Here is a 12,508-nt window from a genome sequence, read left to right as displayed (position 1 = left end):
GACTCAGCCAGAAGAAGTGGCAGCAGGTCCCTCAGAAGCCACCACAGGTGATGCTAGCCCTACTGCATACCCTTCTATATGGAAAGAAGAACAATATGAACAGTTCAAACTGAAAAATGAATGGATGTATGCTCACAATGGAAGGCTAGGCTGTACCCCATGCCATGATGTGAAGGATCTAGGTGTCATGGCACCCCGTGGTGTTAATATTGCTATTCAGTGGGCTGATGGAAAGACAATCCCAGCTGGTCAATCAAGGGATGTCCAGCTTTCATCACTGGGCAAAAAAATCCGTGAGCACAAGAACTCTGCAGCACATAATGAAGTAGTCAAGATTCTTCAGACAGCAAATAAAGATGTTCTTCTGAACATGAACGTGAGTAGTCAGGAGTCTTTGTTTGAGTCTACTGCCAAGGTATTCATGACAGCCTTATGTAGTGCTGCGTACCGGTACGCCGAACCGGTACTGGACTTGTAAAAAGTTTCGGTTCAAGTCCGGTTAAAACCGGAACGTCGGGAACCGGTACTTGGACTCGCAAAAAAACTAGCACTTACGTCTATTCTGGTTTCTGTGGTCATTTAAACATTCCCTGATAAACATTATTCAGCGTCAATAAATGAGTGCTAATCCCAGTGTGCTCAGTGTACAACATCACATGTCATTTCACCTTTGATTCACGGTTTGAAAACGTAGCATTTCGCCACATGCTAATGCTAACCGGAAGTGAATCATTTTCAGAATAAAAGTTAATAGTGTGAACTTCCGGTTTTTTCAGAATAAAACTGATTTAAATTAAATAGTGTATTTAATTCAAAATTACACCATATCAACATTGATTTTAATTTCTAACAGTATGTTTGTACATCACTATGTATGTAGTATGTACTGTATAATGTACACATGTAGAGTTGTAGAAAATACATGGTGTACAGACAGTACAGTACACTCTGACTGTACAGCCACTACAGTGTAGCCTATACTGTATAGTAGGTGTGTAACAGTGTAATGCGTATAGTCTACTCTACACTCTACCTTTCAGCAACGTTTTAGGGATTTAGGCTCAGTCAGCTCAGGGACTGTTTGGTTACTTTAGTTTGGTAAATGAAATAAACGTTTGAACTTTGTAGTAGTTCACTGTAGTTGCTGTCATAAGTCATTTGTAGACTAAGTGGCAAAAAGTTTTGTTTTTTTACATTTGTACTTTGTAGAGAAATGTAGACACAAGTTGGAAGGGAGCACAATAAACCTGACGAGTTTGAATTTGAGTTTATTATGAGTTAATTTTCAATTGATAATTAGCTCACAATAAGTTCACTTTAGTTACTCATACAACTTGACACAAGCCATGGGTTCAGGTCCGGACTTATAAGTCCGGACCTGAACCTGAACCTGAACCTCTGGACCTGAACCTGAATGTGAGTCCAGGTACTCAGCACTAGCCTTATGTGGCCAAGAACAACAAGCCTTTCACAGACTTTGAGAGTCTGATTGACCTGCAGCATGCACATTCTGCTGATTTAGGGCGTGTTTTGTATAGAAAAACTGTCTGTGTTGACATAATTGAGCATGTGTCATCACAGATGAAAAAGGAACTTCTAAAAAGCATAATAGAGACCAAGAGCAAAATCACAGTATTGGCTGATGAGTCAACCAGTGTTGGACACAAATCAACACTAATTGTGTTCCTGAAGGCTAGTGTTGATGGAGACATGGAGCCCATTGCCTTCCATTGGACCTGGTTGAGCTGGATACTATGTCTGCTGCTCATATCAAGGAACAGATTATGGGTTGCTTGCTTAAAAATGGCTTCACTGTTGAGTTGCTGAGAGAAATCCTCATTGGATTTTGCAGTGATGGGGCCAGTGTCATGCTGGGAGTGAAGTCAGGTGTTGGGAAGTTGCTCCAGGATGACTTCCCAGGCATCATATATGGCACTGCCTTAATCACAGACTGGAGCGTGCTGTTGACCAGGCACTGGATGTGATCATTCATGGACAGCCTATATTCATTATATAGCCAGTTTGTGTTCAGGGATGCATGAAGCTGCGGGCGGGAGGAGAACAATATGAACCAATGAAGGTCGGGGTAGCATTATAGTACCTGTTTGAAATTCAAACCACTTTCACCCCTGGCGTTACGTAATCAGAATACAAAAGTCAAGTAAGCTAACTGTATTCAGCTGGCGTTTCATATGAAAAACGAGTAATCTGATTTAGGGTTGCCAGAAACTGACCATGATCAAAATCGATTATTCGGCAGCCCTGGCGAATAATAATCGATTATTCGACCCCCCCCCCCCCCCCCCCCCCCCCCCCCCCCGCGAGAAAAAAAAGGAAGGAATTCCGTTGTTTTCTTTACTGGAACATGTTTAACAGTACAAACAACAAACAACAAATGTCATCACAACGACGTGGCCTTGAAGTGAAGTTGGTAATGGCCGGCTGTGCTGCGTCTTTCTCTGTAACCTCTTTGGCTCAAATGCGAACGCATTGTTGAGGTTGAGCTGTGATAGACCAACGTCTTTTCGCAGAGCTTGCATTTAACTTCCTTTGGACTTGTAAGTTCAAAGTAGTTCCACGAGGAGGAACTCTTTTACCTGCCGCTTTGTTCATCTTTAGTCGCACGTGTGAGGGAGAGGGGGGTGGGGGTGGGGTGTAGCGTGCTGCAGCAGCAGTCTGCTCTGCACAGGCTTCCTCCAAGTTTACAGTAAAACAAACTGGTGGTGTGACCAATGACCATTTACAATTATTAATACTATTACTATTATTAGCATATATATATTTATATATATTTCGGTTGAAACTTAGCCAGAAAAAAAAAAAAAAAAAAAACATACAAAATAAAAATATATATAAATAAAATCGATTTTTAAAAATAATATTCGATTATGGAGACTGTAGCGAATATTCGAATAATCGCTGGCATCCCTAATCTGATTACAGTTACTTTCGTAAACCTGAAGTGAATACATTTTGGAATACTTATTGGAATTATTGGTGGAAAAGTTTCCTCACAAAATGTAATATTCATTACCGGCAGAACTGTGTGCACACCGCACGGCGCTGCAGCATGTCTGTGAGAGAGAGATGCAGAGTTTCTGTGAGGCCCCGCCCCCGCACGCAGATGAGAGAGAGAGATCTCTTTTAAAATATATTGAAAGTTAGAAACGGAGATGGTTAGATAAATTGTGCAAGATAACGTTTATGTACCATTTCTTTATTGTCGAGATGATGATGATTTATAACGGGATCAAATCAAAGTGAATGACCTGCTGCTGCTGAATGCATGGGGCAAGTGACTGGAACAAGTTTTAAAAGTTATTACATCGTTTCAGATAATAAATAATAATGATAATTCATTCTATTTAGGGGCGCCTTTCAAAGCACCCAAGGACACCTTACAATTCATAACATATTCCAAGATTCCAAGGAAAGGTTTTAAGACAGTACAAAGAATGCAGTACTGTCCAATGCTCCACTAGCACCCCCCCCCCCCCCCCCCCACTTCAAAATTCTGGGCTATTTAAAAATCGCTGGCCCACGATAGTGTCTATTGGATACATTTTGGCCCTTGGACAAATGTAGTTGGTGATCCCTGGACGCTGTCAGGCAGGCCGTGGGAGATTCCGTGGCGGGGGAACGCTCTCTCACAGGTGGAGGGAGCGATCTGCAGTCACCCAGTGATAGGCCAGCCCTTATGGGCATGGCCCCTGAGCGGGAACACTTGGAGAGCTGGGGTCTCTCTCAAGATGTTGTCCGCACCATTCGGGGAGCCAGGGCCCCGTCTACCAGAGCGTCCTACACAGCCAAGTGGGCAGCGTTCCAGCGTTGGTGTGTAGGGAGAAGCCTGGACCCCATTACGTGCCCCCTGCCTCACGTGCTGTCATTCCTCCAGCTGTTGTTGGACAGGAATTTGGCGTTCAGCACAATCAAGGTGTATGCGGCTGCCATATCATCTTGTCATGTGGGTTTCGGAACAGGGACGTTGTTCAGTCACCCCCTGACGAAACGGTTTTCTGCAAGGGGTACGAAGACTCAGACCGGTGTCACGTGCACTGGCGCCTCAGTGGGATTTGGCTTTGGTGTTACGAGCACTATGCAAAGCCCCATTTGAACCTTCAGAGGAGGTTCCCCTCAACATGTTATCAGCCAAAGTAGTACTTCTTTTAGCTCTAACATCGGCGAAAAGGGTGAGTGATTTATCCGCTCTCTCTGTGGCACCGTCATGCCTCCGGGTCCAGGGGGATGGCAGTTCGGCTGTGTTACGTCCTAACCCAGCCTTTATGCCAAAGGTCATCACTAGCTAACTGAAAAGCGCTGGTGTGAAAGCCGCATGTCTCTCGCTCGCTCACAGAGGCTGTGTGCTCCTCGGTGGTGATGATGGCTTGCGTTAAAAGATAATAATAAACATAGGCCTATTTGTAAAGCGGGGGGACACAAACGGGATTTCGAAAAGTGTCACGGTTAAACTCCTTATGAAGTGGTGAGGTGCCGCTCCACATTGCTTTTCTTCCCGACTGCAACGCTGTTGTGTCTGTGTGTGAGAGCGTTTCACATGTGTGTATGAGAGATTTTTACATATGTCTGCAATGCGGCTTTCACACCAGCGCTTTTCAGTTTCTAGCTCCGAGCGGGAGCTTTTCTGGTTCATCTCCGGTTTCCCTTTTCAGCTCCCGCTCTGTGCACACCGCCCACTGGCGCCCCAGAGCTGCCCATGCTGCGTCATGACGTCACCGTTTACATCGCTGATTTGCTCCCCAACGGCAGCTCACAACAACAACAACAACTGCGTCGGGTCGATGATCGTGTTATTCACACGAAGCCAGAATAAATTGAATAACGACTTCTCCAACCTTATACTTTTCTCCAGAGTGCCGTGGTTCATTGTTTATTAATGTGTTTCTGCAGCATTTACCGACCGCTGCAGTGCTGCTCTTCCACAGGAGTTTATTCTCCCGTTAGCTCCCGGTTAGCTCACACTGCAGCGGCCGCTCTAAAGTATTCACTGTCCGACTCACACAAGCAGCTGATGCATATTCCCAGTTCCCCTTAGCCTAAGTGAATGTGTGTCAGTCTGAATTGACACTGTTTGGTATCACAACGCTGTTATGAAAGTTGCTCTGGTATAAAACGGGTGATGTTGGCATAGCAACCGAAGCTAAACTGACTACTTGCATCCGATAGCTGCAATAATACAAAACAACACGTCTGCCTCTCTCCACAATGATCGATAACAGTGAACGGATGGTCAAAGTAAGGCACAAATAAACAGAACCACACGAAGCCTGGTTAGTGCTGCCTGACTTTATAAAGTGTGTTTATAGGCACTACTGCTTGTAGGCAGGCTGACAGTCGACCCATGGGAGGTGGGTTTAGTTTCCTGTACGCCTCGACGTAAGAGAGACGTAAGCGACGTCGCCTCTTAGCTCCAAAGTTCTTGCATCTGGACCGACAATTTTTTGGAGCTGGAAATGAAGCGGATTCCGGAGCTAAGAGCCGGCGCCGCTGCGGTGTGAACAGGAAAACCCGGCGCTTTTCAGGCTCTAGCTCCGAGCCGGAGCTGAAAAGGCGCTGGTGTGAAAGGGGCAACAGAGACAGAGAGAGAGAGAAAGAGAGAGAGAGCGAAAAGAGAGAGAAAACACACCTTTATCTATTTAATATAGCCTAGTTGTACAAAAATAAAGTAAGAAATCATTCCAGTGTGTACTATAGGACAGTAAACAGTTTAAAAGGGGAGTGATTAGTAAAATATGCATAAATAAAAAGAAAGAATGCTAACTAACATAAGATAAGAAAACACAAGTTTAAATGATTTGTTATTGGTTGTGATCATATTCTAAAGATGTCTGGATTATTGAAAAGTATACAGCTCCCTTTCATCTGAGTGTTGAGAGATGTATCCATACATTCATTTTGTGCTCAAAGTGCACCAGATTGATGCATTTAACTTCAACATTTAAAAAAAATCATACATTTTCTTTTCACTGAAAACGGGTCCCACAGATCCAAACAACACACAAAGGTTAAAGGAAAGCATATAATAATGTTAAAATGTGCTAAATATATACACTGCAAAAAAACTGAAAAAGAGGAGTGAAAGTAGCTCACGACTTGTTTTATTTTTTAAAAGTAGCTCTCATCCTAAAAAAGGCTGGAGACCCTTGTTATAGAACGATACATTTGACCATTTTAAACTTGGCCAACCATTTTATTGGAGCGGCGAGGAACAGGTGGGGCTTGAAAAGGCCCACCTGTTCAAAGTGGGGAATGACAGAAAAAGTTTGAGAACCACTGGGCTAACCCATACAGTGGTGGGGCTCAAGTCAGTATTTGCAATGTAATTACATACACGCTATTTCACTCCCCTTGACAGTGAAACGCCACGCGTGAGGTTTAGATTATTTCCCTCTCTCAATCCAAATTGAACTGTATGAAACAAAAAGGCACATTTGTCTTGTAGTAAATAAAAAGGGCGATCTGGAGCCAATCCTGCAACTTCCCCACAGGTGAAAGAGTTACATGCTGAAAACCCAACCCCTGCACACATTCTGGTCCTCTCTTGAGAAGAAAAATAAATAAATCTATTACTCCACGACATATTTAAAAAAATGAATGCTATTTTAGTTTTGTGTTACTTTGTTCTGAAAGCTGAACCTGCTGCTCCTCACAGAGAGAAGAGGGAAGAGGCTGTGAATTACTTTACATTGTGGATAAGGGTGGATAGCCCCCATTGTTCTGTGTGTCAAAATGAAAGACAGCCCACACACCTATCAATCATCAAACCGTGGGGTCTTATTTCATTACGTGTTGATTTCTATCGACACGTAATGTTGCATCAATGTATATAGAGATGTACTACAGCAAAAGTATTCTCCGTCGGGACTTCCTGCAACAACAGGTATGGTGTCTATATACGCTGGGATCCGGAGTCATGGATGATCCTGCGGTCCTGTGTCCTGCATCGCGAGCGCTGGATCTTGAGTCGTGGCTGTGGTCCTGGATCATCGGTCCTGGATGGATATCCTCGTGGATTCATCTTCCTATTATACACACATGCATTTCCAAACATTTGGACTACCTATGTTGCAAATGTATTATCTTTTCAATTTACACACGGCATCTATTGCACGTCTGTCCGTCCTGGGAGAGGGATCCCTCCTCTGTTGCTCTCCCTGAGGTTTCTCCCATGTTCCCTTTAAACTGGGTTTTCTTCGGAAGTTTTTCCTTGTACGATGTGAGGGTCTAAGGACAGAGGGTCTGAGGACAGAGGGTCTGAGGACAGAGGGTCTAAGGACAGAGGGTCTGAGGACAGAGGGTCTAAGGACAGAGGGTGTCGTATTGTCATACTGATATTCTGTACACACTGTGAAGACCACTGAGACAAATGTAACATTTGTGATATTGGGCTATATAAATAAACATTGATTGATTGAACACCACGCCGTTATCTTGATTCTGATTGGCCAGAAGACAATATCAAAGATGTTCTATTGGGAAGACGATCACTACGTGACAACAGTTTTCAAAACCGTTTCTAGTCTTCGGTATTCTTGTTTTGACGTGAGAATAGTTTGGGCAGCGTGAGAGCGTGAGATTGAGAGTGAAAGCGTGTGTCACACGCCAGATACGTGTGAGTTGGCAACCCTACACTGTACTTAAACCTTGGTATGTAAAGCAATAAAACAGCGCACTGTCGGCAGACGGACAGAAAACGAAACTCAAAGGAACAGTGAACATTATGCCTGTCAATTCTGACGTTACGTCAACAGATGGCGCTGTTGGGATGGGATCTGTAATGGAAAAAAGGATTACCCAACACAAGGCCAATAGATGGGAATTGTTTATTGTAAACTGTGAAAAAAACAAAATATTCTTAAAGTGCCCGTGAAGTGCATGTTTTTGCGCCAAAATGAAATGGCAGTTTACATATCATTGTGCCTGTTCATGGCTAAAATAATTGTAATTATTAAAAATAGCCTCTGGGAAATAATTAGCTTATGTACATGTCATGTGCTAGAGTATTATTAAACTAGAATTAGAACTTTCTGGTCATTGAATTAAAACATACGCCAGGGTGACCAGCCCTGTTTTTCTGCAGTTTATGGGAATAATTCCACCTATCAGATAATCAGGGGGCGAGAACAAGAATTTATTTTCATGCGCACATAGTCTAACTTTATTGGATCTTCTGCATAAAATTCAACAATATACAGTTCCAAGTTAAAATGATAAAATCCAGTGACCTTGCAAAAATGTCGCAACCTGACAACACTGAAACATCCTGGCATTCCTGCTAATCATAATGTTACATCTGTTTTATATGTTTTAGGTGTCAGTGCGACAACTGTAACAACATGGACACTGTAGCCGAGAGTGTGTGCTGTCGGGAAATCCCCGCTGTCACCAGGACCATGGAGGAGGATGGTGTCCACAGCTGCATAATCGACCACCCCGGCTTCCGATCTGGCTGTCTAGACATCTGGGTGCTGCGTATAGCATACTATGGATACAGGCAACATTATTCCATCTCCAGCAAGAGGGCAATGAGTAAGCCTTACAAACACTATTTACAATAAAGTCTATTACTAGTATATAAATGTATCAGTTTATATGATGTCATGACAACTTTTGCAACTTTATGATCTGAGTATAAGAAAATGTAACTTTGAAGTTGACCTATTATCATCTATTGTCCTTCATTTGTAGTAGTCTCTTGACAGTAGCTGTCGTCATATCAATGCTATAATGTTTTATCTTGCAGAAGCCACCGATACACAGCCTACCGCCAGCTGGTGAGACTTTGCTGGGGTTACCTAGGACGCGACATAAGAGTGCCACTGCCCTCTTGTGCAGTGAACCGAATTTGTCGACGAATCCATCCATGGACTATTACGGTTATGAAGAAGGACAGTGACAATACAGTTCTGAAGTGAATGTTTAATACATTTCCAGAGTTGAAGCTGCACAGTGACAGACTATTTGGTCTTGAAACGACTGGCATGTGCCTTGATGGCCTCTGCTTTGTCAGGCTTCTCCATTGCCGAGGACAGAGTGGGAGGCTCCTCCAGCTGTACAGGCCTGTCTGCGCTGGATTTCTTGCAGAGGTCGACCACCTCTCTCATGAGATCATCCACATAGCCTGCAACAGAATACAAAATTCTGTTAATAATAATAAATGGTGTCTGTCATCAAGCCGAGATCATTCTTTCAATTGGGGTTTTGAACTGAATTAGTTACTAAATCATTAGTACTGGTACATTACCAATCTGGACAATATTATTTTGAGTAATTTAATTTCAAACTCACTGAATGTTGCCTCTACTAGGATCTTCTTCACAACATGACCTCCAGTCTTGTACTTTGGGTAGCGGATTTTGAACCTCTGTTCTCCCGCCTTTGTAGTTGCAGTATGTCTGCTGGCATTCTCGTTGTAATGCAGTCCGGCAAGAAGGGTTCTGTTAACATAAACAAAGAAACAGTTTAAAAATGTGAAAGAAATATCTCCTTTTGTCATTATTCCACGTCTTAACATGAACAGCTCTATTAAACTTGATATTGATTCAGAAAGTGATTTAGTGTTTTATTTTAGTCCTGGAAATGTTGTCTTGGAGTTGACAACTTCATCAACAGTTCCTTCCTCCATTTTGACACACTATGGGAATGTGACGTAACGTTGCAAGCTTTTATACAGCACGGGGACCTGGTCAGCACGGTACAAAGACGCCCATTCCCAAGTAACTGAAACAAGTCTTTAGCTGGTACAGTACAAGCCTTCAAATGATATGCTGAAAAGACCAACCTGCACAGCATGCCCGTGTAGGAGTACACGTAACACTTTGGTGCAAACTGAATGATGAGGGCTGTGTAAAGCCTCCACATTGGACGTTCTGGTGTACGGCAGAGAGCTTGCCGATGTCCTTGCACAGCTTCTTGTCTGTCACCAGTTTCTCCAGTTGACCAGGCTGATAGTGTACCTGCAATCAACAGATCAATCATCAACAAATTTCAATGGCAGTGCTTGACATTATGGATTATCAATTCTAATGTTTGTTGCTCAGATGTAACTTTTTGGATTATAACCATAAGACAGTCAGTACATTGTTGTTGCTGGGTATGTCCTGGTACTGATGGTGGTGCAGCTGGACTGCTGGACGGCGCGTCTTCCAGTTGGTGTTGCTCCAGCTTTGATGCCTGGCTGCTGCTGCTGCTAGAGGCAGCCTGTGGTGGCTGGTCAGGTGTAGCTGGGTCTCTGGTGTGTTATGGAAATCTGGCTCCCAAACACGGCTCTGGAGAGTACAAGTCAAATGATCAAAACAAATAAATGGTGAATCAAGCAAAGCTGTCTTTTGGTTATTTATTTGAAGCTTCAAATACACGATATAATAATATATTGTCACAGGTCGGACAGAGTATGGAAAGTCTGCCCGAGAGTGCGCAGGACAATGAAAAAGCAGAGATTATATAAGGAAAGAGTGGGAATATTATAACTCCCCTGTTCACACGGGGAGATTGTTTATGAGGACACCTTCTGGCCTTGCAGATAGCATAACGGAACTTTGTTGGACTGTGTATGAATCTCCCAGTCTGCTGAAACAGCTGTGGCCTTGCAGAGACTGGGAAACTCATAAGAGAATATAATAGAATAATAATGGTAAAAGCACAACAAGAGGAAATAAGAAGCATTTGGTTTAAACATATGAAAGATATAATAAGGATAATAATAAGGATGATAATAATAAAAATTTCCACTACAGGTGCCATGGACTTTCAGCTTTCTCTGCCTCCCTGGTACTGGTAGACTTGCAGTCAGCCTCTCGGGCGTCACCTGGCATGCTGGAAATGAAATGATCAGTGGAATACTATATTGTGTTTATATAAAACCACAAATCTATGTTGATCTGTTGCTTACTATTTAGAGTTAACAAACTCAACATTAGAAGGAATATCCCGTACTCTAATACAGTATTATATGACACACTCGCTCATCCTGTCAAACTGTTGTGGTTTTTTTTTTTTAGGAACTGATTAAACTTCGATTTAATAGTGCAGTACTATTAACCAATCAATAGTGGCATTACCCTCCTTTGACTGTGTCTTTGTTTTTGTGAGTTGTTTCCCAGTCTGTGTCTTGATGCTGACAGTAGCTGTTGGAGTCCAGTCTGTCTGGCAGGCCTGATCTTGACTCTGTCGTTCCTGCCAGGTGAAAACATAAATTTCATAGTGTGATGTTGTAAAATATTTTCGAGGGGTTAGAAGTTCTAGACAATATTATCATGATACACATGTACCCTACAGTAATGCTTAGCTAGAGCCAGTGCATATGTAAGTCAATATCATGCCTGACTAGCAACTTTCTACACTAATTATATTTAGCAGACTTGTTTGCCAGTTGCATGTTTGGTGTTTGGAACAAGTCTAATGCTACACTTTTTGCTTTACATAACAAGTGTAAGATCTAAGGTGTGCATATTACAAAGAAGGTTTTTTTTCATGTGTCCACTGTGTGTGCCAGTCATGATAACGTGCAAGGTAAACCAGCCAATGTTGCTCATCTAAAACAAAACCTGGGGGCAATCACAAACTGTGCCATGACGGTCAGTGGCCATCTCCATTGTTTCCTCTGTGGAAGCAAAACTGCTACTCTCCACTACTGATTCTGCCAGGAGTTCTTCTACTTTCTGCAAATGTACACAACATGAAATGGATTACAAAATTATTCAAAACAGTATAGGCCTACACCTTGCTCATACCATTTCAACAATAATAATTCAGGAGACTACTAGCCACCGGAATTAAATCCTGATTTAACATCAACAAATTAGGCCTAACAACTTTACCCGCTTTCTCTCTCTCATTGCAAATGCAGATCGAGCCGGTCTTGATGTTGATGTTGAAAGTTTGTCCCACAGCTGAAGTCCCAACTCTGGGGAAAACAGTTGGAATTGCTCCCTTCTTCAGGATCAAGGTCCTCTTTGTCGCAATGCCCATCTGCGCTCATAGTAGAGCACTTTCAGCCATGGACACTACTGCCTAGACTTGCCATTCAGACAAGAAAATCCAAGCTTGCCCAACAAACACCTTACCGAGCAGCTCATCTGCGATGTTGCAGTTATGGTACCAGGGCACCGGCTGAATCCAAGTGACAGACCTGAAGAAGTGACTGACTCATCAATGCAGGAGCCCTATAAGGAGAAGCTTGGAATTGGGTGAAAATAAAACCCACAGGTTCTCTAAGCACTGGACGGGATGGCAACACGACTGCTTCAACCTAAGAACAGCAAAGACTGATGACCCTTAAATAAGGGAGAAGAAAGGAACTAAACATTCTTTAAGAATACATGCCAACACATACACATCATTTATATAGCTCCTTTATTATTTCTTGGTAATTGTTTTTGTTTTATACTAAAGCCAATTAGGGGCCGGTGTGTAGGAGCCATTTTATGGGTGTGTTGGTGTGTGTCAGTTTATTTAAGTTATATGTATAGTGCAATATTATTTATGAACA

Source organism: Pseudochaenichthys georgianus, unplaced genomic scaffold (genome assembly GCF_902827115.2).
Source record: "Pseudochaenichthys georgianus unplaced genomic scaffold, fPseGeo1.2 scaffold_454_arrow_ctg1, whole genome shotgun sequence".
Classification (NCBI taxonomy): Eukaryota; Metazoa; Chordata; class Actinopteri; order Perciformes; family Channichthyidae; genus Pseudochaenichthys; species Pseudochaenichthys georgianus.
Note: the sequence above shows the minus strand (reverse complement) of the source record.